Here is a 24986-nt window from a genome sequence, read left to right on the forward strand (position 1 = left end):
CACTTCTCCCATCCTCAGACAGGACGAGCTGGGGATGAGCCTTGTCTGGATCCAGAGTCACCTTCACTGTGGGGAAAGGACAGAATCAGAGCATCAAGAGTGGAGCTTGGCCCGGTTAGAGAGTTTGATAATTTCTGTGACAGCATAAGCCCCAGCCGGGGGGTGAATCAGGCAGTCTCCTTCCTCCAGCATTTACCTAGATCTGACTGGGAAGGAGCTCTGAGGCCTCAGCAAAGGGCAGGGCAGATTCACCTCCCGCAGGCAGAGACGAGTCAAGGACAGAGACTAAACCTGCCGGGTTAGGGCTGGGCCTCAGGATCATTCCCCTCCTGCACCCACCTGTCCTCAGGGAGGGGACTAGAGACCCTCATGTCAGAGGGGAGCCCAGGCAGAGGGTATAACAGGAGAACATGGACACAGCTCACTGCTCTTTCTCTTGGGAACAGCCTAATTCGGTGGTAGATGTAAGTAAGCAAAGCATATTACCAGGTGGTGCTTGGAGAGAGGAGACAAAGAAACAAGAGGAAGTATGGAGACCACTGCAGGTCCCAGGGTTTTCTACATTTAGTCACAACACATGTGTGATGAGGACTCTGCCCTTCTGCACATTAGTGGAGCAGAGGTGACAGAGTGGAGCAGTGCTGGTACATCACAGGATCCTGCCCTGGGAATCAAGGAGAGGAAAGGAAAGACTTTCATTCATCCTTGGGGAGAGCAGAGAAATGCTCCTGAGCCCTCATTCTCTTTCAGTGGGAGAGACAGGAGACTTTTGGGAGAAAACAAGTGGGAGAACAAGGGGAGAGGTTACTACAGGCACAATGGAAGAGATCTCAGGGAGAAGAGAGAGTTGTATTGAACGGGACAATGAAAGACACCTGAATGAGGATCATGGTGGAAAAGAGGGAGAAAAAGGTAGTGGGCAGCAGAAAATGAAAGATGAGAGAAAATCACCCCTTTGTATGAGGGAAGACTGCAGTTCAGACGACCCAGCTGTCCACCCAGCCACTCTCGCTAAACCTCAGTTTCTTCCAATTGCTTCATCTCTTTATCTCTCTATATTAGGCCATTTTATCTGGGGCCTCCTGCTCTCGCTATATCTTGCTGATAACCTTCCCATACTTTCTCACTGTTGTCCAGCCTTTCTGGTCATTTCTCCCAATCCTGATGTCTCTCCCTCTTTGCGTTCTCATAACTTTTCCACTGCAGTCTTTCTGGAGTTCCTTATCACCCTAAGGACCTGATGGATTTAAGGCCAGGCACAGTCACAGGCACCTGTCTGGTCTCTCTTGTATGAACCATGGTTCTTGTGTCTGTTGCTCTTTCCAGAGGCAGTGAGGGAGATCTGAACACCAGCCACTAGGGGTTACTGCTGGACTAAGAAGCGGGGGGGCGGTATTTGCCTGTGGTAGTTGGGGGGATGCTGAGCTGCCAGTGCAGCCAGACTGGGGGAGAGGGCTCAGAAAACTCAGCAGGAGGCAGTGCTGAGGCAGGCTGAGGTGGGGCAGGCAGAGGGGCGGGAATCCCCCCTGGCCCCATGGCTGTGTTTGAGGGGAAATGTTGTATCTCACAATGGGCTGTAAAAAGCATGGAGTGGGTGAGCTCTGCCCTTAACACTGATGTCCTGCCACACTCAGCAAAGCAGAGAAAGATGTTCTCCCTCAAGATGATACTCTTACCTTCCTTCACAGGTGCCGCAGTTCTGCCCAGCCCTGAAATGAAACACAGAATTGAACATGAAAGCTCAGTCGAACAAATATATCGGGAGTGTTCAGTGCTGTGTAAAATACTATGATTTGGATGAAATAAGTTCTATGACTTCAATTTAGAATAAAACCTCAATGAATTCCTGGACGTGGTGTGACTGCTTATGTGTCAGAGGCCATACATTGCACAGAAGTATTGGTACTTACCAGAACTTCTATTGCCCATATAGTTCTTGATACTAAATTTCCCTTTCCCTCTTTGGAAATTATATGGTAAAATACTCAATGAAAATTGGTCCCTGCTGCTTTAGTACCAGTTGCCAATATTTCCATGCATTCTATGGTAGTAAGTTGAGGCCATGAAGGTGATTTTGAAAAAGTGTGGAAGAAATGTGCCTCTTTTTGGATCCATGGCATATGTTATTGGTATCCCAATGGGACAACAGGGAAATAGGAGGAAGTGTGAACGTATTCATAGGCAGATCTAGGATTTGCAAAAGTGGGTACAGGTGGTGTGGTGCACCATCACAAAGAATGTGACATATTTTGCTGTAGTTCAAGAGAAACTAGGTACTTTATTAATAGGCTAGGGGCCTAGAGCTATATTATTCAATTTAAGACCAAAGTAGAAATAAATATACTTTTATTGGAATGTGCACTATTTTGCTTGATTATATACTGAATTTAAAATAGGCAAAAGTAGTCCAAATAGTCAAACCAGGCAAAGATAGTTGAAATAGTCAAAAGATATTGTTTCATTAGTCCTGTAGTCATTATAGTTAAATGTACAACTCTTATTCAAATTTATAGAAGAAAATCATATTCTTGAGCATTTTGACCATGCCTCCAATTCAAATATAATAAAGGGCTTAATTTGTCTGTCTGTCTGTCCCTAACACTTTTGCCCAACTGATTGGGTACTGATTGGCTGTGTAGGCCTGGCCGGTGGAGGCAGGGCCAGCTGAGTTAAAATGGGAGCCACTCCCCTGGTGCCGCCTCCTCCTGCAGCCTTTGGTGTGGCAGCTCCCTCTGCCCCACCTCCACATGTGGCAAGAAATAAAATTGGCAGGAGCACTTTAAAAGCTATGGGGCCAACTGAGAAAAGTCAGGAGCTCCTCTGTCATAGTGGGGTTGGACCCAAAGGCAAGGGAGAAGCGGGCTCAGACCCGAAGCAGGGGGGAAGGGGGGAGCAGGGTCAGACTCAAAGTGGGGGGATGGGGGGAGGCTTGGGAATGGACCCTAAATTGGTGGGGAAGGGAGCGGAGTCAGACCCAAAGGGGGGGGTGGGGACAGACCTGAACAGGCAGTGGGATTGGACCAGAAGCAGCAGGGGGTTGCTGGGGAGAGGGGTCCGACCTTAACTGGGGCAGAGGGGGTGGGGTAGAGTCAGACTTGAAGCGGCGGGGGGGAGAGGGAGGGGGTGGGGCAAACCTGAAGTTGGGGGAGTGGGGATGGGGGTGGAGTCAGACCTGAAATGGGGGGTGGGAAGGAAGGGGGAGCATGGTTGGACCCAAAGCAGGGGGAGGGTGGAGCACGGTCAGACTGAAAATGGGGGATGGTGGAGTGAAGTCAGACCTAAAATGGTGGGGGAGAGAGGGGAGTGGGGTTGGACCTGAAGTGGGCTGTGGTTGGGGAGTGCTGTGTTGGACATCAACTGATGGGGGCAGGGTAGGACTTGAAGTGCAGGGGCAGGGGCAGACCTGAAGCAGCAAGGGTGGGAGCGGGGTCTGGCCTGAAGTGGGGGGGAGGGGGGCGGGGGGGGCAGGGTTGGACCTGAAGTGGGGGCGGGGGGGAGAGTGGAAGTGAGATCAGATCCTTAGTGGGGGAGGGTGGGAGGGGATGGAATGGTTGACAGATTGACAGCTAAATGACAGGAGAGAGGCTAGTTTGAATAGTGAAACAGCGAGACTATTAACACAGTGAGAGTGTTTTTTTTCCAGAATGAACAGATATTAGTAGGAACCAGGTAACTGATAATGAGCCTTGAAATCAGCTGACCCCCTCAGTGCTGCCTGGATAGAAATGCCACTGCTGCTCTCAGGCAGTTGACTCTGAAATCTGGGTAGAGCAGGAATAAAAGAGGGCTGCTACGGCAGCAATGCACTCTGCCCTCTGGATCTGCCCTCAGTATAGCTGCATCCATATAAACAAACACCAGTCTGGTGGGTTTCTTTACTTAAACAGTAATGGTGAAAGAAAATGAGCTTGTTGACACTGGTTAAAAGTTTCAAAATCACCCTTGTAAAGTAGGATGCCAAAACCAATGTGACTTACACACCTCAGAGTCCAAGTTCAATCAAAACCCAATCCTTCCACCCTACCAAACCTGCTGCTAAACCTGTGATGACCCCATCCTCCTCCTCCTGGGCCATCCAGTATCAGACAGAGAATAAAGGCAGTGTGGAAGTGCTTTGCAGAAGTGGAAGACAAAGGGAAACTTGACAATGGGCTGCATTTTCTGATACAGAAAAGAGCAGAAGACACAATGTTTCTGTAAGCAAACCTATTGCTCATTTTTCTTTTGTGCTTTGTTGATTCCCAAAGCTGGACGGTTCATCAGCTCATCTGATATCTGGAAAGAAAGTCTCATTTAGCAGACAAATAGTAGCACATGCATGCAGAAACAGCCAGCATAAGAAAAGGTTTAGGAAACCTCAGAAAGAGAGTGTTTTAGTCATTGATTCATTATGCACTTCCATTACCTGGACAGGTGACATCTCTTCTCCACCCTGCAATCAAGAAAAAAAATATTGGGATGAGAACTCTTCACTGAATATTCACCAATAAAAGGCCTCTTGATGAAGTGCAGGTGGCCAAGCATCCAGGCAAAGACAAAGGAACATGGGTCAGAAAGGGGGAATAATATTGGAGAGTATGTAAAGATACTGTTCCATCATACCACTTCTGCAGTATGTCCTCATTCATGAAACAGGAGGGAAAACTTAAAGTCCTACTAAGTGACCCCCTCACTAAGACTAGGACTAGATATCACCAAATGAAGAACACCAACTATGCCATTATACGTCATTGGGTAAGGCATCATTTACTTCTTTGGGCAAAATTCATGTCACCCTTTGTCCCACCACATTATGGTTCAGAACAGGATCCATGTGTTCTTTTGGGGATTGAGAGCACCTGCCTAACTTTCCCCATTTACTGAGATGCTTCCCCAGAGATGCCAAGAGCATGTCTGAGTAAGTGGGAAAAGTCTGAGTTTCCCCGCCTTCCCAGATCTGTCCCTGGGATCTCTAACAGCATGTCTGGGTAAATAGGAAAAATTGGGCTAAAGAACTGCTGCAAAACCTGCTTCCCACCCTGCCAAAAAAGACTTTGAAGCACAATTAAAAGAACACTCAGAACTTACATTCCCGTCTACTCAAAATGAGAAAAGAATGAAAGCCTACCACGACTAGAGTCCCTCCCTCCACAAGACTCTACGAAGTCTTGAGATTTCAGGTGGAATAGTATATTATCCTAAGTGGACATTTTTTGGTTGTCTAAGTGGCCTTTTTGGCACTTACACACTAAGAGGAATCCTTTTCCTGGGCACACAGACAAGTAAGTGTGCCTGTGCAGTAACAGAGAGAGGGGGAAGTGAAAAAAGCAAAAGTGATCTCTTCCATTTCCCCCTCCTCTGCTGCCTCGCCGTTGCTCAGGGACTAGGGCACTTACCTGGAACTTAGAGTATCTGACTTTTATCCCAGTCCTCAGCCAGAGGGGGCTTAAACATTGGTCCCTCTTAGACTTTGAAGTACAGTGCTCTAACAACACCACATCAGCCAAGTCAAGTCCCTTCTCTGGTGCTCCTTTTGAGCTGAGCCATTAATCTAGTCATTGGAAAAAATGGATGGAGGAAGCTTCTGTCCCACAAGGAGCAATGGCTCCAGGATATCTCACTTTAGTCCTTGGGAAGACCTTTGATAAAATTATGAAGGAGCACATCTGCAAGGTACCAGCAGGGGAGGTAATGCTCAGGGGAAACCAACATGGGTTCATTGAGGGCAGATCCTGCCTGACTAACCTGGTTTCCTTTTATGATCAAGTCACAAAGTCCCTAGATAAGGGCGTTGAGGTGGGTGTCATCTTCCTGGACTTTAAGAAGGCCTTTGACACTGTTTCCCACCACATTCTCTTAAAAAAAAACTAGGTGACTGCAGCATTGATAGCTACACAGTCAGATGGGTGGCAAATTGGCTAGATGGTCGCACCCAGAGAGTAGTGGTGGACGGGCTGTTTTCAACACAGAGGGATGTGGGCAGTGGAGTCACCCAGGGCTCGGTCCTGGGGCCTGTACTGTTCAGCATCTTTATCAGCAATCTGGATGTGGGCGTGTATAACAGGGAACCCTAACCCTGTTACTAAGAGGCAGGGTGGTCTCTTTAAGTCCAGAACTTTCCAGTCATGGCTGGCCGGTCAAGTAGGGCTAAAGGCTCAAGCCCTGCAGCCGGTTGGGTGACAGGAAGAGGGAGGCCAGGACCCTACAGATGGTGAGTGGAGAAGGCCAGAGGGGCAGCAGGAAGGCAGACTCCCAATGACTATGGTGCCACGGCTGCAGTTTCTGTCGAAAGACTATGCCATGCCCTGAGCCGTCCTCACGATCATCTGAAGTAAGCAGGCATGTTGCCTCCCTTGTTTGATGTTAACACTGGTGGTTTGGGTGAGGCTATTTGGGGAAGGAGGAGGCCTCATTGGGGGCCCACTGCAGTGTGGGGACCCCAATGACAGAGAGGGCGCAATTTTGGGGGGTGAGCTGACCCTAGTGCTAGAGAGGGCATGGTATTCAGGGGTGGGCTGACCTTAGCACCAGAGAGGGTGCAGCATTTGGGGGGTGAGTAGACCCCAGTGCCAGAGAGGGGCAGGAGCCTCAGTGAGGTTTTTTTTTTGAGAGCTACAGCCTGGGAGTCAAACCCTGATTAGTGAGGGGGTGGGGGGGTTTGACTGACAGGCCTAGCTAGAGAAAAAGTGGTAGGCCCACAGTGGCTGAGACCCCAACATAAAGAGGAATTTACAAATACCATCTGCAAGGCTTGGGCTGCAGTGTAGGGAAGGAACGGAGCTGCAGATAGCGCCCCTGGCATTGGGGCATAAAATGTCCCTGCTTAATTAATAACAATTAAGCAACAACAAGGCGTGGCAGGAGAGAAGGTGGGCAATTGGGCCATAACAGGTGGGCGTGGCCATCAGCAGACAGACCCCAAGGAGCCCCCCCCCCCCACCCCCCGTTACAGTGTGGAATACACTGTTCAAATTCGCTGATGACACCAAGATGTGGGGAAAGGTGAGCGCACTGGAGGGAAGGGACAGAATCCAGCTAGATCTAGACAGGTTACAGAGATGGGCAGATGAGAATAGGATGGACTTTAACACAGACGAGGGCAAGGTGCTGCATCTAGGGAGAAGGAACCAGCAACACACCTATAGGCTGGGGAACACCCTTCTTGTTAACATGGTGGCAGAAAGGGATCTTGGAGTCATTGTCGACTCCAGTATGAACGTGAGCCGCCAATGTGAGGAAGTGGTCAGTAAGCCTAGCCGCACCTTGTCGTTAAGCTACAGATGTATCACAAGCAGGTCAAGGGAGGTGATCCTTCCCCTTCAGGTGGCATTGGTCAAGCTGCAGTTGGAGTACTGTGTCCAGTTCTGGGTGCCGCACTTCAAGAGGGATGTGGCTAGCATTGAGAGGGTTCAGAGGAGGGCCACTCGCATGGTCAAGGGGCAGTGGGTCAGACCCTATGAAGAGAGGCTAAAGGGCCTGAATCTATTCAGCCTCCACAAAAGAAGGCTGAGAGGAGATCTGGTAGCTGTTTACAAACTCACCAGGGTGGACCAGCAGGAATTGGGTGAGGCTGTATTCCCACAAGCACCACCACGGGTTACTAGGAATAATGGTCACAAATTCTCAGAGAGAAGGTTCAGGCTGGACATCAGGAGGAATTACTTTATGGTTAGGACTGCCAGGCTCTGGAATGAGCTCCCAAGGGAGGCGGTGCTCTCTCCTACCTTGGGGGTCTTCAAGAGGAGGCTGGACAGATATTTGGCTGGGGTGTTATGACCCTGCACTCGTTCCTCCCTGGGGCAGGGGTCAGACACAATGATCTGTTTAGGTCCCTTCTGACCCTAAGCACTATGAAACTATGACCTCCCCCCCATGGCTGCCTAGAGGGCCTGCGTCAAAAGGAGCATTAGAGAAGGGCCACAATAATGACTGAACTGGGAGGTGGCGGTTTGAATGTTATGTTGGAAAGTGAGAGAGACCTATGTGCTAGCCTTCTCCACATGAAGGTGTTTTACAGTTCAGGGCTTCTAGTTTCCCAGGTCTCTCTAGCTCCTAAAATATTTGGGAGTGGGGTAGGGAGCAATGGGAACAGACACATGGAGAATCCTTTTCCAGTGCTGATTGCAAGTCCAGGACCTTTCAGTAGCTAAGCAGTTTTGCGTTTACAAGGAGCACTTGTATGGCCCTAGTTAGTACTGTAAATATCCAGTTTCTGCAGCTATGTAGTTGCCCATCTGTGGAGGGCTATGTAGCCATGAACAGAATTCCCCTGGCCATTTAAGTGCCAAGAATGACCTGTAGATGATCAAAAATGAACACTTACGAGACCAGGAAAAATAGAATGTTGCCCATTGTTATTAATGGAGTACAGGCCTCGCAGTGATAGTCAGAATGATTGGTAAGTAGGAGGATTTAATATATCATGGAAAAAAGGTACATTAAGAAGGAGAAAAACTCACCAAGTTGTCTCAGAAGGTTACCTACATAAGACAAAATCAGAGAAAAGATGCTATAAGTGTATCTGTCAGCAGACAGACGCAATCCCACTCCTCCCCCTAGATGAACTATGCATGACAAAGTACATTCCTCCAGGTCATGAGCAGAGGAACTGCTTTTGCAAACTTTAGGTTGGGCTCAGAGCACTGCACCTAAGTGGCTTTTATAGTGGCTGTGACCTAAAGGCTACAACCCCTGCACACCCCCTATGTGGAAGTTATGAATCCTAATCCTTGTGCTTTCCTTCCATATCTCTGCTAAACTGAAAAGCATCATGTAACAATTGTAAGAAATGTAGCATTAAACAAAGAGGGGAACTGAGGGGAGCTAATATACACAGAGTGGAGCCCACTCATGGCAGCCCTCTACTGGAAAGCAAAAGCTGTGTACATCTAAATAAAATTTGAGTTGTGCACCACTACGCTATAGACTTCAATCCTGTTTCTTTGCCCTGCTGATATGTCTCATGTGAGAACAATGAGTGGGGTCTGAGAATAATTAACTGTGATGGAGGTTTGATTGTTTCCTTCCCTCCAATATGTAGGCTACATACTGGAGGCAGCACTCAGGGAGAAATAAACACCCTGCCAAGGTTAAACATAAGGGATATTTTACACTGACTTACCATAGTCTAGGGAGCATCATGCTGTATCTTGCCTCATTGTTGAATCGTTATTATTGGGCACACACCAAAAAGCTCTCTTTCCAGTTCCTGTTGTTCTCTTTTCACTTACTGCCCACCTGTTCCGGTATTCCTGCCTCGATGCTAACGGCCAGTGAGTTTCCCTCAGTTGGCAAGTAAATGATTGTTACATAGCTGTGTCTTCAAAAGATAGTTTATGTGTTTAGGTTTATTTTGTAGGAAGCTTTATTCCCATTAACTTTAAAATATGTGGACTTTATATATATATATATATATATATATATTTGGGGCCTGATAGCCTGACTGAATGCAAGGTTGCCACATGTAAGAAAAAGTGAAATCTCATTCTTCTCATCTTTGTGGTCAGGACAAGGCACCTATCAAAGTCATCTTCTTTGCAGACCATTTGGCACATGCCGTGCCTGACACTAAGGCAGCTACATGACTTCCATTCTGGGAGGCAGTGTTCATGGTGCAGGAACAACATGCTTCAGAACAGTTCAGTTTTTCTGGGCTGAGGTGGTGTAGACATCTTTAGTAACAGATTCTTCTGTGGTCTGCTCAGGGGGCAGCATGTCTATATTCTCTTCTTTGCTTGGTCTTGGTTTAAGTCTGATTTATACACTTTTCAATTATCAGCAAGAAATTTTCTTGCTAACTGAACCATATTATCCCCCCAATACTTACTTCTTAGCTTGAAGAAATAAATGGTCAAGACAGAGAGACCCAAGAAAACCACCAGGGTCACAATCAGAGCCACCATCCAGGTATTCACCTGAGGGAAAAAGGGATCTGTAAAACAGGGTACCTAGGATTGTTTTGAGAAAAAAGGAACAGCAGAAGGCCCACAACACTGTTCACAAGGTATGGCATTTCTTTTAAAAATGACCCCAGCAGTGTAGTCATGGAATTTTTGGCAAAAGTACAGGAGAGGTTTGATTCAGTGCTCTTCTGGTACCATATATGCAGGGATAAGATGTCTTGCTCTGTAATAGCATTCAATTATGTATTTGAATAGACTTACACCTTCAAAGAATTTCTCTTCAAGTTTGTAGAAATAGAAGAACCGGAAGCTTCATATTAAGAAAATTTTTGGAAAATCCAATGTTACTCCCAGATTGTTAAATGAAGCATAATTCTAATTTTCCCAAATAGTGGAGTTAGAAAATATTCTTTATTGTTGTTCTCCTCCCTGAATTTTAATCAGTGAATCAGAACACAAAAGAACCTAAGGCCTAGTTGAAGAGAATGCACGGAAAAGGGGCAGAAATTTACAGCACTCTGTAAATTTCCAATTTGCCAAATCTCCGTATCTGAATTGAACCAGGAGACCAATATAAGGTCCACATTGATTCAACACCTCTGAATTGATTTGGAAAAGATTCAGAGAAAGATTTGGAGGTTCAGGCAATCCCTGCTTGCTGCCTCAGGGAGTTGGACCCAGTCTCTGTGCTGGTAAGTAGAAGTCAGGGGTCTGAAGGAGGAGGGAGGGGACCATGAGGGGACTCCCACCAGGCCCCATCCCCTGCCTGCCTGCTTGTCTGTCACTTCAGGCCAGACCCCGCTCCCACCCTTGCTGCTTCAGGTCTGCCCCTGCCCCTGCACTTCAAGTCCTACCCTGCCCCCATCAGTTGATGTCCAACACAGCACTCCCCAACCACAGCCCACTTCAGGTCCAACCCCACTCCCCTCTCTCCCCCACCATTTTAGGTCTGACTTCACTCCACCATCCCCCATTTTCAGTCTGACCGTGCTCCACCCTCCCCCTGCTTTGGGTCCAACCATGCTCCCCCTTCCTTCCCACCCCCCATTTCAGGTCTGACTCCACCCCCATCCCCACTCCCCCAACTTCAGGTTTGCCCCACCCCCTCCCTCTCCCCCCCGCCGCTTCAAGTCTGACTCTACCCCACCCCCTCTGCCCCAGTTAAGGTCGGACCCCTCTCCCCAGCAACCCCCTGCTGCTTCTGGTCCAATCCCACTGCCTGTTCAGGTCTGTCCCCACCCCCCCCTTTGGGTCTGACTCCGCTCCCTTCCCCACCAATTTAGGGTCCATTCCCAAGCCTCCCCCCATCCCCCCACTTTGAGTCTGACCCTGCTCCCCCCTTCCCCCCTGCTTCGGGTCTGAGCCCGCTTCTCCCTTGCCTTTGGGTCCAACCCCACTATGACAGAGGAGCTCCTGACTTTTCTCAGTTGGCCCCATAGCTTTTAAAGTGCTCCTGCCAATTTTATTTCTTGCCACATGTGGAGGTGGGGCAGAGGGAGCTGCCACACCAAAGGCTGCAGGAGGAGGCGGCACCAGGGGAGTGGCTCCCATTTTAACTCAGCTGGCCCTGCCTCCACCGGCCAGGCCTACACAGCCAATCAGTACCCAATCAGTTGGGCAAAAGTGTTAGGGACAGACAGACAGACAAATTAAGCCCTTTATTATATTTGAATTGGAGGCATGGTCAAAATGCTCAAGAATATGATTTTCTTCTATAAATTTGAATAAGAGTTGTACATTTAACTATAATGACTACAGGACTAATGAAACAATATCTTTTGACTATTTCAACTATCTTTGCCTGGTTTGACTATTTGGACTACTTTTGCCTATTTTAAATTCAGTATATAATCAAGCAAAATAGTGCACATTCCAATAAAAGTATATTTATTTCTACTTTGGTCTTAAATTGAATAATATAGCTCTAGGCCCCTAGCCTATTAATAAAGTACCTAGTTTCTCTTGAACTACAGCAAAATATGTCACATTCTTTGTGATGGTGCACCACACCACCTGTACCCACTTTTGCAAATCCTAGATCTGCCTATGAATACGTTCACACTTCCTCCTATTTCCCTGTTGTCCCATTGGGATACCAATAACATATGCCATGGATCCAAAAAGAGGCACATTTCTTCCACACTTTTTCAAAATCACCTTCATGGCCTCAACTTACTACCATAGAATGCATGGAAATATTGGCAACTGGTACTAAAGCAGCAGGGACCAATTTTCATTGAGTATTTTACCATATAATTTCCAAAGAGGGAAAGGGAAATTTAGTATCAAGAACTATATGGGCAATAGAAGTTCTGGTAAGTACCAATACTTCTGTGCAATGTATGGCCTCTGACACATAAGCAGTCACACCACGTCCAGGAATTCATTGAGGTTTTATTCTAAATTGAAGTCATAGAACTTATTTCATCCAAATCATAGTATTTTACACAGCACTGAACACTCCCGATATATTTGTTCGACTGAGCTTTCATGTTCAATTCTGTGTTTCATTTCAGGGCTGGGCAGAACTGCGGCACCTGTGAAGGAAGGTAAGAGTATCATCTTGAGGGAGAACATCTTTCTCTGCTTTGCTGAGTGTGGCAGGACATCAGTGTTAAGGGCAGAGCTCACCCACTCCATGCTTTTTACAGCCCATTGTGAGATACAACATTTCCCCTCAAACACAGCCATGGGGCCAGGGGGGATTCCCGCCCCTCTGCCTGCCCCACCTCAGCCTGCCTCAGCACTGCCTCCTGCTGAGTTTTCTGAGCCCTCTCCCCCAGTCTGGCTGCACTGGCAGCTCAGCATCCCCCCAACTACCACAGGCAAATACCGCCCCCCCGCTTCTTAGTCCAGCAGTAACCCCTAGTGGCTGGTGTTCAGATCTCCCTCACTGCCTCTGGAAAGAGCAACAGACACAAGAACCATGGTTCATACAAGAGAGACCAGACAGGTGCCTGTGACTGTGCCTGGCCTTAAATCCATCAGGTCCTTAGGGTGATAAGGAACTCCAGAAAGACTGCAGTGGAAAAGTTATGAGAACGCAAAGAGGGAGAGACATCAGGATTGGGAGAAATGACCAGAAAGGCTGGACAACAGTGAGAAAGTATGGGAAGGTTATCAGCAAGATATAGCGAGAGCAGGAGGCCCCAGATAAAATGGCCTAATATAGAGAGATAAAGAGATGAAGCAATTGGAAGAAACTGAGGTTTAGCGAGAGTGGCTGGGTGGACAGCTGGGTCGTCTGAACTGCAGTCTTCCCTCATACAAAGGGGTGATTTTCTCTCATCTTTCATTTTCTGCTGCCCACTACCTTTTTCTCCCTCTTTTCCACCATGATCCTCATTCAGGTGTCTTTCATTGTCCCGTTCAATACAACTCTCTCTTCTCCCTGAGATCTCTTCCATTGTGCCTGTAGTAACCTCTCCCCTTGTTCTCCCACTTGTTTTCTCCCAAAAGTCTCCTGTCTCTCCCACTGAAAGAGAATGAGGGCTCAGGAGCATTTCTCTGCTCTCCCCAAGGATGAATGAAAGTCTTTCCTTTCCTCTCCTTGATTCCCAGGGCAGGATCCTGTGATGTACCAGCACTGCTCCACTCTGTCACCTCTGCTCCACTAATGTGCAGAAGGGCAGAGTCCTCATCACACATGTGTTGTGACTAAATGTAGAAAACCCTGGGACCTGCAGTGGTCTCCATACTTCCTCTTGTTTCTTTGTCTCCTCTCTCCAAGCACCACCTGGTAATATGCTTTGCTTACTTACATCTACCACCGAATTAGGCTGTTCCCAAGAGAAAGAGCAGTGAGCTGTGTCCATGTTCTCCTGTTATACCCTCTGCCTGGGCTCCCCTCTGACATGAGGGTCTCTAGTCCCCTCCCTGAGGACAGGTGGGTGCAGGAGGGGAATGATCCTGAGGCCCAGCCCTAACCCGGCAGGTTTAGTCTCTGTCCTTGACTCGTCTCTGCCTGCGGGAGGTGAATCTGCCCTGCCCTTTGCTGAGGCCTCAGAGCTCCTTCCCAGTCAGATCTAGGTAAATGCTGGAGGAAGGAGACTGCCTGATTCACCCCCCGGCTGGGGCTTATGCTGTCACAGAAATTATCAAACTCTCTAACCGGGCCAAGCTCCACTCTTGATGCTCTGATTCTGTCCTTTCCCCACAGTGAAGGTGACTCTGGATCCAGACAAGGCTCATCCCCAGCTCGTCCTGTCTGAGGATGGGAGAAGTGTGACACGGACAGAGACATGGCAGCAGCTGCCTGACAGTGCTCAGAGATTTGACTCTGAGTGGTGTGTGCTGGGCCGTGAGCAACTCTTCTCTGGGAGACACTGGTGGGAGGTGGAGGTGTTGGGGGGGGGGAGGACACTGGGCCGTGGGGGTAGCCAGAGAGTCTGTGAGGAGGAAGGGATGGATCTGCTTTGGCCCCGAGGAGGGGGTCTGGGGTGTGCAGCGCTGGGGGCATGTGTTCTGGGCTCTCACAGGCTCTGATCGCAGGCCCCTGTCCCTGCCTGTGATGCCCAGCAGTGTCCGGGTGTATCTGGACTGTGCAGGGAGGCAGGTTTGGTTTTTTGATGCTGACACCGAGGCCCCGATCTTCACCTTCCCGCTGCCCTCGTTTACTGGGGACAGCATCCGGCCCTTCCTCTCGCTGGAGGATACAGCCGTGCAGTTCACATTTCACACTGCACCACCGATGCCACCTTGCACTGCACCAGAGAGGGGCTCTTAGTTGGCTGCTGTACCCTCGGTCTTGCTCATCTCTGTGACCCTGGAGGACTCCTCTCCTGGAGCGTTTCAGCCCTGCAGCCTGTGCCCCTGGAGGAGCAGGGTCAGGTGCTGCACAGGGAGCAGGAAACAACTCAGGTGGAAAGCCAATCTAAGCCTTTTTCTGAGCCTGTGTGACCCAGAGATAAAGCAAGGGAACAGAGGGATTGTAGGATGCTGTTGATCCAGGAGGCTCTTTCATTGCAGTTCATCCATTCAGAGTCCCTAAGTCATGAGAAGTGCAAATCTCGTCCTTTTTCCCTTTGTCTGGTTCCTGAACAATGCCTCCCCTGTGACTGGTTGCCCTCACGTTTATGGTAATAAACAACCTTTGATAAATATGAGGACACCTCCTGTCCAGTTCCCATTCTTCTCATTTGGATATTTAATTTCCTGGGTGTACGTCGTTTGGAGGCACTGACCAAACTGATTTCCTTCTCTGAAACAATTCAGCATCGCACTCTGGTGAGACGGTGGGCAGTACTGGGTGATGTGCTGCTGTGGCCATGTACAACTGGACTGCTGCCGACTTCCCCTTCCAGATAATCTACAAAACAAAAAGGAAAGAAAGAAAGAAAAAAGAAGCTAAGCTTATATCTTCCAGAGTCATTGATGTGTACTCACACAGGATGGCACTCTTCTTGCAAGGGCTTAAATTTACCCCTGCAGCAGCAATAGTGATGGGTAATGACAGGCCCAGGCTCTTTCAAGTTCTGAGGTGAGCAGCTTTACACCATGGGCTTCTAGGGTTAAAAGTCAATAGTCTGAGCCAGTGTTTTCAACAGGAGGGGCAGTACAGCAGGTCTTAACTGAATTTTCTCATTGAGTTATTTCTGATCAGTTTGTGACTTCTTTCTGGTCCAATGAAAGTAAAAGATGAAATACATGAAGTGTTTCCAGGCTCCTGTGGATATTGAAGGTTTCCTACCCTTTTAGTGAGTTGCAGTTTCAAGATGACCAAACTATTTCAACTTTCAATCTACTGCACAAATAGGGTCAAAATTACCATGAGAAAATTTGTGGTGTCTTCGGCCTCCTTCATTGTAGTGACACACTCTGAAGACTGAAAAGTCCTTCCTAGCAGTTGTTGGAAATGGCTCCCCTGCTGTCAGGTTAAAGAGTCACGGCCTGAACATCACCCGAACACAGGTAGCCCCTGCCCTGCTTCCACTGGGAGATGTGGGGAACAGCTTGATGTGGAGCTAAGCTCTGCTGGGGACAGTTGGCAGCATTTGGATTCCCTCTTCTCATGTCTGCTGCCAGCCAAGGGGCAACACCCAAGGAAACCAGGTAGCAAGCAAGTGCAGGAAGACCACCCACCACTGCCACTGTCCCCTGCCAAGACTAGCACCTGGCATGGCCATGCCCTATGACTGGAGCCCCTGTTTCAGCCGGGGACAGCAGGAGTGGACAGGTCCCCCCTTCCAGTCCTCGGGCATAATTAGAACACACACGCTGCAGGAGATGGAGGACAGGAGGAGAGACCAGGAGAGGGGAAGGAAGGGGCAAGGAGGGGATGGAAAACTTCTCACGCGCTTCAGGGGACTTAGGCATCAAGGGCAGGAGGGAACGAAGGGCACTGGCTTTTTTTCTCAATAGCAGAAGCAGGGTGCAACAGAAGTGCAGGGAGGGACCTCCAAATGCTGGGCAGTGAACCCAGAAGTGGACTGGAAGTAGTTGTGGTCCACCTCCAGGTCCACCGGAAAGCATGCTGCCCCCCACCCCTTGCACCACCCAGCTTGGCAATCAACTGTGGGGGGACCCCAAGTGCCCCCCCAAACCCAGGAGGTACCAGTTGCTGACTTGGCCTCTGGGGCTCTTGAAGCTCCTAGAAGACCTGCCATTGAAAAGATATCTCAGCCTTTCAGAGCACTCCTGGAAAAGTGCGATAGCTACACTCACCAACTGTCTGCAGGGAGGCACACACCCCTGCCTCCTGCCCAAACTGGAGCTCTAGTGGGGCCTGTCTTGCAACTCGTGACTCACCATCAACCATGTGCCAGGAAAACTTAGCCCCCACTCTACATTTGCCAGGTTGGCTCCAACTTGAGGCTGGGAGCTGGAGGAGAGGGTACAGGTAGAGCTGACATAGCAGCTACTATCCCAGCACTACCTGCAAGGAAGCACCCCCACGTCTGGAGCCCAGCTGCCCCTCCAGTGCGATTCAGGAAGGTTGAAGGTGAGACTACCACGGGGCCAGGGGAGGGAAAAAGAAGGGAGGCCACCTGCTAACACACATACGCCTCTTCTTTCAGGAAGATTTGATGGCACCAGGCTGCCAACACAGTACCAGCTTTGACAGACATCAGAAGCAGGCAGAACACAGCAGGAGCCCAATGGAGCAGCCATAAGGCAATGTACTACAGTTGCCTTCTCATCCACAGCAGCATCCCCTCCACCCCCTTCCCTACATCTCTCAATCTGCAGTGGGGCTCCCTAACGCCTCCCTCACCCAAGTCCCCCCAGCCATGCACCTCAGCCAAGGTCTTCAAATTAGCTCTGTACTCTCCTCAAGTGCCACTCAACTCCCCTTCCCCTGCCCAATCTGCTCTGCTTCCTGCTCCCTGCCCTGCACCCTCCTGTTCAGTCTGTCTCTGTTTTCCACTGCCTACCCTGTGCTCCCTGCCTGATCAGCTGTTCTGTCTCCTCCTCTCTGCCTCCTCTGCCCCTGTACTGCCTGTCCCCTCTGATCTGCCACATGCCACACGTGAAAGCTGCCTGTGCCACTTGTGGTGCAAGTTACAAGTCAGCCACTCCTGACTTAAATAAATGCCTTGAAAACAGCTACATGCTTGCCCTGTAGGATGAAGTCCCCAGAGTTCTGACTAAACACTTGGAAATTCTTATTTTGATCATTATAAAACACCAAACAGAATTTCTATCATTTTGGAAGTTCACTATTATTTAGAAATAAAGAACATGGCTCTTTCTATTAAAAGAAGGCTCATATGATGGGAGGAGGGGCAGTGGGATTGCACCAAATGGGAGGGGGGGGCAGCAGAGTCATACCCAATGTGGCAGAGGGATGCGGGGGGAATGGGGTCGCACTCAGGGGTTGGGGGGGAGGAGGGGAGTGGGGTCGTATGCCACGGGGCAGTGGGGTGAGGGGAGAAGTGAAGTCACACCCAATGCAGTGGAAGGGCGGGGGGTTGGGTCATATCCGATGCAGCGGTGGGGGAGGGGAGCAGGGTCGCACCCAACACTGCAGTGGGAGAGGTGGGGCAGCGGGGTCACACCCAATGTGGCAGCGGGTGGAGGGGCAGCGGTGTTGCACTCGATGCAGTGGTGGATGCAGCAGGGTCACACCTGACATGGTGGGGGGCGGGGGTGGAAAGAGGTTGCATGCAACACAGCAGGGGGTCCGGGCAGCAGCAGGGTTAAACTCAGTGCGGCAGGGGTGTGGGGGAGAGGGGGGTTGCATTCGAGGTGGTGAGTGGGGGGGAGTGACTTTGCACCCAACATGGTGGGGGATCAGGGGGCAGGAGGGTCACACCTGATGCAGCGGGGAGGGAAGGGTTGCAGCGGGGTGGCACCCAATGCAGGAGGACAGTGGGAATGCATATGACACGGCAGAGGGGCGAGGGGAAAGAGGGATCTCTCCTGGGGGGGCAGGGGGAAAGTGGGGATGTATCCGATGTAGTGGGGAGGCAGCTGGGTTGCACCTGTCGTGGCAGAGGGGCGAGGGGTGAGTGGGGTCACACCCAATGCAGTGGGAGGGAGGCAGGGAAGAGGGGTCACTCCCAATGCAGCAGCACGGGGGTAGGCAGTGGGGTCACTTCTGATGCACTGCACTGGGGAGGGGAGCTGAGTTGTAACCGGCATGGCAGGGGAGCAGGAGGGGCAGTGGGGTCTCACCCCATGGGGTGAGGGGGTAGGGCAGCATCAGGGTCACACCCGACCCAGTGGAGGGGAGGGCGGGTCAGCTGGGCCATACCTGACATGGCATGGAGGGAGTGGGGGGTGAGGTTTTACCCGGCACAGTGGATGGGGAGGGAGGGCAGCAGGGTCACACCCAACATGGTGGGCAAGGAGCAGGGTCACACCCAACATGGCGGGAAAGCAGGGGGAGCGGGTTGCAACTGATGTGGTTGGGGGAAGTGGGATCACACCTGACATAGTGGGGGGTGGCAAGGGGCAGCGGGGTCCACCTGATATGGCTGAGGGCAGGGGGCAGGTTCACACCTGAGGTGGGGGAGCAGTGAGGTCGCACCTGATGCGGGATGGGGGGAGGGGTCGGATGAGAGTGGGGGGTGGATGGGGGCTGTGGGGCCAGACATGGGGCTCTGCCCCTGCCAGCGCCCCTGTTATTCTTGACGGGCAATTTGCTAGTATATTTATGTATTTATTTATTTAATTTATGGCATATTTTTCACCACTTTTTCTCCTCCAAGTAAGGATGGAGGGGTAAACAAACAAAACAGATAGACCTCTGTCACTTCAAACTTTGCATTTTGAAACTATTTGAACTAAGAACTTCCTTTATATCATGTCTTTATAAGACTAAGGTCAATGAAAATAGACTGGGATCCAAATCTGAACCTGGGTAAGCTCCAGCCCCTGCATATTCAGCATCATGTATCTATTTTCTGTGGCAAAAGCATCAATGCAGTGGAGACGAAAAAGGAAGATAAAGACATTATCATGAGAAAAGTTGATAAAAGATTATTGAATTTTGATGGTTTTGGAAAGGGTTAAAATAGCAACTACAGGATGATCCAAAGTCTGGAAAAAATACCTTACCACAAAAGAAATCAGGAGTTATGCCAACTCAGTTATTGTAGAAAAAGGTAAAAACTGGTGACAAGAAAGGAAAAGTTTTCTGGTAGTTGATGGCTCTTTGATGTCACAGAAAAAAGGCAAAATTCAATCTAAAGAGTGGAAGATTAAACCAGACGCTCAGATCTGAAGTGCAGGTATTCCACCTACAGTAAACTACAGCTGGAACAAGTTGCTATTAGATGTGTTGCATTCTACATCGTCTGAAATCTTCACATAGAAAAAAGAAGGTGGAAGAACTGGGATGATTTAGTCTAGAGATGAGAAGGCTGAAGAGGACTGGTCATAGTCTTTCAAAAACTGAAGATTGGTTAGACAGAGGATGACATTAGACTATTTATTCTCTGTGTCTGCAGGGGCAGAAAAAGTAATGGTCTTCAGTTACAATGAGTAAAATTTATCTGTAATCAATGGTTTGGGAAGAGAAATTTTACATTGCTGTCTTGTCATGAAACTGGTTTTCCTCAAAGGAATTGTTCATAGCAGCATGCAGCAATGGACCCCTGGATTTATGAATGGATCTAATTTAGAGCAGAATGTGATGCAGACTCTATCACACACTCAGTTTACCTTCCCAGCCTACTACTTTATCTGATTTCTAATTCAGGGGAAGGGAGAAGGGAGTAATCATTAATTAATGGGATCCCAGTCTCAGTACTTGCTCTAATTCCATAATCTCATGAGTTTAAGCAGCATTGTTTTTTCTCCATGCCCACCACCCGTAATAGTCTGTGCAATGTGATGCTTCTAGTCATCTAATTTCAGTTTCCAGTTGTGATAATCAGTGTGCTGGCTCCCTCCACTGTGAAAAGAAGTATGTTGTGCTCACCACCTTGGTATTTTTCCCTCTGCTGCTTGTACCTTCAGATTCAAGATACAATGCAGAAGAAGGTGGCTTCCTCCTTGTGTCTGAGCTCCAGGGCCAGCACCTCTGTCCCTGGTTTGATCATTTTCTTCACTTGTTTTGGAACCAGAAGCTGGAATCAGGTAGAAATGTGTATTTGTGCTGCTTGCAAGGTTTTATGATTTTATTCAGTGGTTGCATTATTGTAATGACTCAAGTCTTTTAAACAAAACTCAACAAAAATGGTCACAAGTTTCAGAGTAAATGATTATCAATAGTTATTTGTTTTTTTCCTTTTTTTTTTTTTTCTTATGAAATAAGCCTTCTCTCATGCGCTAGTCTGATCTCCCTTCCCTTCCATGTAATCATGTGGTTGTTGTTGTCACAACTTCCAGGGACTTTTATTCCAGCCCAGTGAGTAAAAGACACCTAATACCTTTTATTTCCTGCCAGTTGGCCAGTCAGTCCAACCAGCAGAGGAGGTAAATCCTAGAGTACAAAAACAAATCTGAAGGTCTCCTGAAAACATGCTTATTTGTACATGTATTCTTCTTTGAACCATCTCATCACATCATACAGGTATAAAAACAGTTAGGAGTTAGGGGCGTGTGAAGGAGGCCCTATTTGATTAGGATTCAGCCTGAATCAGGAACAGTGATTAGATTCGTTGATTCAGATCATTGTCCCTGATTCGATTTGGCCGAATCCGAATCTGAAGATTCAATGCTGATTTGGAGAATCAGCGGTTCGGACATAGACACAGCTTTAAATCTTTGTTCTACATACCATTAGGTACCAGGTGCAGTTCATGATCACTGCAATTCTGGGTTGGATGAAGAGTCCCACAGGAGTGTGGGGGCCCCCTGCGTGCTCAGCGGTGAACTGGAAGTGGACTGGAAGTATTTCCAGTCCACTTCCGGGTCTGCCAGGGAGCAGGCAGGGAGTGATCAGTCATGGGGGTATCTGTTTTGTACCTCCTCAAGTCTTTTGTCAACTTCCAAGTCATGTTCAGGAAACTACACCTTGACTAGGATGATGCAAAATAGGTAGTCTTTACAACCAATTCTTAACACTTAAGACATTAACACCTCCCAGTCCTCCCAAAGGTATTCACCACCTTCTCATATTCCACAGGAAGAGACTGGGCCTCCTAGTCAAGAAATCCCTAGGGGGCTTTTCTATCATCCTAATAGCCAACAATATGTGAACTCCCACTTTCAGTCCTTATTCTATATGTATGCAGTTGACCTTTCAGAAAGACAACTAAAGGATAGACTAAAGGATAGACTAAAGGATAGACCTGATCAGGAAACAACTCTCTTTTTGGAAATTACTATATTTTGACATTCATTGTTATCACAAACTGGAATGAAATGTCAGGACACATGTTGTATGCTGAATGGTTCAGAAAATGTCCTATGAAAAGTGTTAACATGGTGTTTTGCATATACTTAGGACATCCCACCCACTTATAGGTACAACGTGTTATATAACTTATGGGTAGAGTTGTCAGGTACATGTATTTCTAAGGCTGCTTGACACTTCCTATTTCAAGATCGTGCTTTCAACTGCTTTTTCTTTTTTATCCTGTTTAAACTGCAGATTTTTAATGTGGGTATCTGTATCGTGGTGATTATTTTGGAAATTCCTATTGTCTCTCTGAGCTTCTTATAGTTCTGTTTTGGCACATGTCACAGCCCAGTTCAGAGTAATTGGATCTGCTCAACCAATCACTGCTATTGTGGGACAGGACATCGTGTTACCCTGTCACCTGTCCCCCAGAGTGAGCGCGGAGAACATGGAAGTGAGGTGGTTCCGAAATTACTTTGACACTTTTGTGCATCTGTACCCTGATGGGAGAGATCAGAAAGGACAACAGATACCAGAATATAGGGGCAGGACAGAGCTGCTGAATGGTGGCATCATGAATGGAAACATTTCTTTGAAGATTTTCAATATCAAACGTGCTGATGAAGGGCAATACCACTGTTTTGTTCAGAATGAGACTGCTAATGCTGAAACTGCATTGCTTCTGAACATAGCAGGTCGGTTGCTTGTTTGGATACTATCTTTGCGTCTTTTAATTTTTTTTAATTTCATAATATAATAACTTTGAGAGTGTGCCTGTGAATTGCTTGATTATAATGAGGTGTGGCTATATTTTAGCAAACAATTATGCTCAGTTCATAAATCATAATTTAAATGTTAAACATTTTAATATATACATTTTAATGAATACTGCCTTTCCTCAAAAAAGTTCCTTATGGACAAAGAAGGGTTCCTTAACCTAGAAAAGAAAGGATTTCTTCATAAACATGTTTTTTCCAGTTGTGCCAGACTCTTTTCTGGGCTCTGTGATTAAAGTGCTACTGCAAAGATTAAATGCCGATTTGCACACTAGTGGTTGTTTGGATAGGTCCAGCTGTGGCAAGATATTGCTACAAGGAAAAATGAGTGGGTTCTTACTTTTGCCAGATGAGGTTGGGTATTTGGCCCTTTCTGCACTGACTCCTGTACACAGAGTCATTGCTTACATCTAGGCTGTGACTCCACGTATGACTTCCCCTCCCCTAACTGCCTAAAGGTACACAGCTTCAACGCTGGGTAAAACCTGCCAATACTGCCTTTGGACATTTTGGCCCCAGGGCATCCAGGCCAGCGCACAGTTGGTCAGACACTAGCCCAAGCCCAGCCTAGTTCTTCCAATAGGAACATTAATGGGGAGTCAGGTGACCAGGAGGGACATATAGGCACCATGACCCCTGACAAGAGGGCAATAAAAACCTTCCTACTTCTTTTGGGACTTGTCCCAGATGACGACGTGTGTGTGTGTGTGTGTGTGTGTGTGTGTGTGTGTGTGTGTGTGTGTGTGTGTTCCCCTTGTGGCTCTGCTTTGCTCCAGCCCTGCTCCTGCCTGACTCCAGCCCTGCTTCTGCCTCCTTCCAGCCTTGCTGCAGTTCTGCTCTTGCGCCTTCTTCTTTCCTCCTGCTTAATCCCAGGCTCACTACACTCCCTGTCTTTATTCTCTTTGGACCTCCTGTCTCTGACCTACCTTCCGCTCTGACCACCATACTGCCTCAACCCTTCACCTGAACACCCAAATTTCAACTGATACCTGGTTCTGAGTTCTGGCTTATGTGAACATAAGGTTTTTGCACTAATTACTCAAAGTGGGAGGCTGTTCCACATGTTAAGTTCTCTAACTGTTATGAGGCCTCTCCTAATTTCCAGTCTATATTAACCCATGGTCAGCCTACACCCATTTGTTTTGGGGCCAAAGTTGCTTTTAGGTCAAGTTGTTCTTTCCCCCCTCTAATTTTTTCCTCTTCTTGTATTTAGTACTCATAGTTATATCACATTTTCAGCCCTCATTTGCTGAACTAAAGTCCAAGTCTCTTAATCTGTTCTCATAAGATATGCTTTTCTTTCCCTGAAAATTCTAGCAGCCCTTCCCTGCCCGTTTCAATCCATCCTTCTCCAACATGAGTGACCTGCATTATACACAGTATTCTGCATGAGCGCACCCAAGGACCTGTGTAATGGCATTAATGCTTTTCTTTCTTTCCTGCAAATACCTTGACAGATACATCCTAGAATTCTGTTTGCCTTTTTCACATGTGCATCGCTCTGGGTAGACATTTTCCTCCTGCGTTATGGAATACACTCAGGTCCTCTTCCTTATCAAGCATTTCCATGTTCTTCACTGCCAGTGTATACCAGACATTTTTTAAATGAATCTGCAAGAACATGACCCATGGGCGACTGGTGCCTACCGAGTCGGGCAGGCGGGGGTGGTACTTGTCCTCCCCTCCCCCCAGCCAGTCACTGACCAGGAGCGGGAATCCCCCCACGGCCAATTGCACTAACCAGGAGCGGGGCGTTCCCCCATGGCCAATCGCACCAACCCAGAAGTGCCAGTGGGGGGACCACGGGGATTGCTTCTCCTAACGCCCCCACTCCCTGGCCGGTGCTCTTAAGCGGGGGCATCAGCACTCTTGCCTGCCCCCCACCCCCATTGCGTAGGCAGGGAACACTGGCTGCCAGGGGGTGCACCAGCGCTCTTAGGGGGTGCATGTGCACCCCTGTGGACCCCCTACGCATCGCCATTGACATGATCATTACATTTTGTGCAGATTAATGTTATGCCATTGCTATTACTTCAGTCCTGAGCTTCTATCCCTTTTTCTGTATAATGCCCTGATTGTTTTCAGTTACAGCAATTTGTCATTAGAAACTTTCATCAGCAAACTCCTAACACTTGTGGCAAGGTCATGATGAAAACATAATATAGGCCCTTTGCTATGTTCATTACATCACAGTCCTCTCTTTTTCCCTGTCCTCTTCTAATTTATATATATGAAGAATATTTTGCTATTAATTTTCATGTCTTTCCCCATGTGTAATTCACCTTGAGTTTTACACTTCTCATATTATCGCGATACTCTTGGCATTTAAGATCTAGCCTTGTTTGCTGATCAATCTTTTTTTTTTAAATCCTTGTAGAGTCTGTTTATTCCTCATGTCCTTCTGGAAAGGTTCTCATTCATTTACATCTGCAGCCGCTTCCTACCGATTCTCTCTGTTACTTTACATAGAGATTCCTAACAGTCGTAGCACTTTAGCCTGGAAATCCTTTAAACCTTATTTACATTCAAGCACCCAAATTCATCTGTCCAAAGAAAGTGACCAACAAGTACCTTTGGTTAATCAAGTTTTACCTTATT

The 24986-nt window shown here is 48.1% G+C and overlaps 1 long non-coding RNA gene across 1 annotated transcript; it reads right to left on the bottom strand.

The window, feature by feature from the left end:
• Positions 1-4384: 4384 nt before the first annotated feature.
• Positions 4385-10452, bottom strand: LOC132243886 (uncharacterized). Its single transcript, XR_009455457.1, has 3 exons — positions 9806-10452; positions 8439-8459; positions 4385-4432 (listed from the first exon to the last, which is right to left on the bottom strand). It is a non-coding gene; the product is annotated as an uncharacterized LOC132243886 (long non-coding RNA).
• Positions 10453-24986: the final 14534 nt, after the last annotated feature.

The sequence above is a fragment of the Alligator mississippiensis genome, chromosome 11 (genome assembly GCF_030867095.1).
Source record: "Alligator mississippiensis isolate rAllMis1 chromosome 11, rAllMis1, whole genome shotgun sequence".
In the NCBI taxonomy this organism is placed as follows: domain Eukaryota; kingdom Metazoa; phylum Chordata; order Crocodylia; family Alligatoridae; genus Alligator; species Alligator mississippiensis.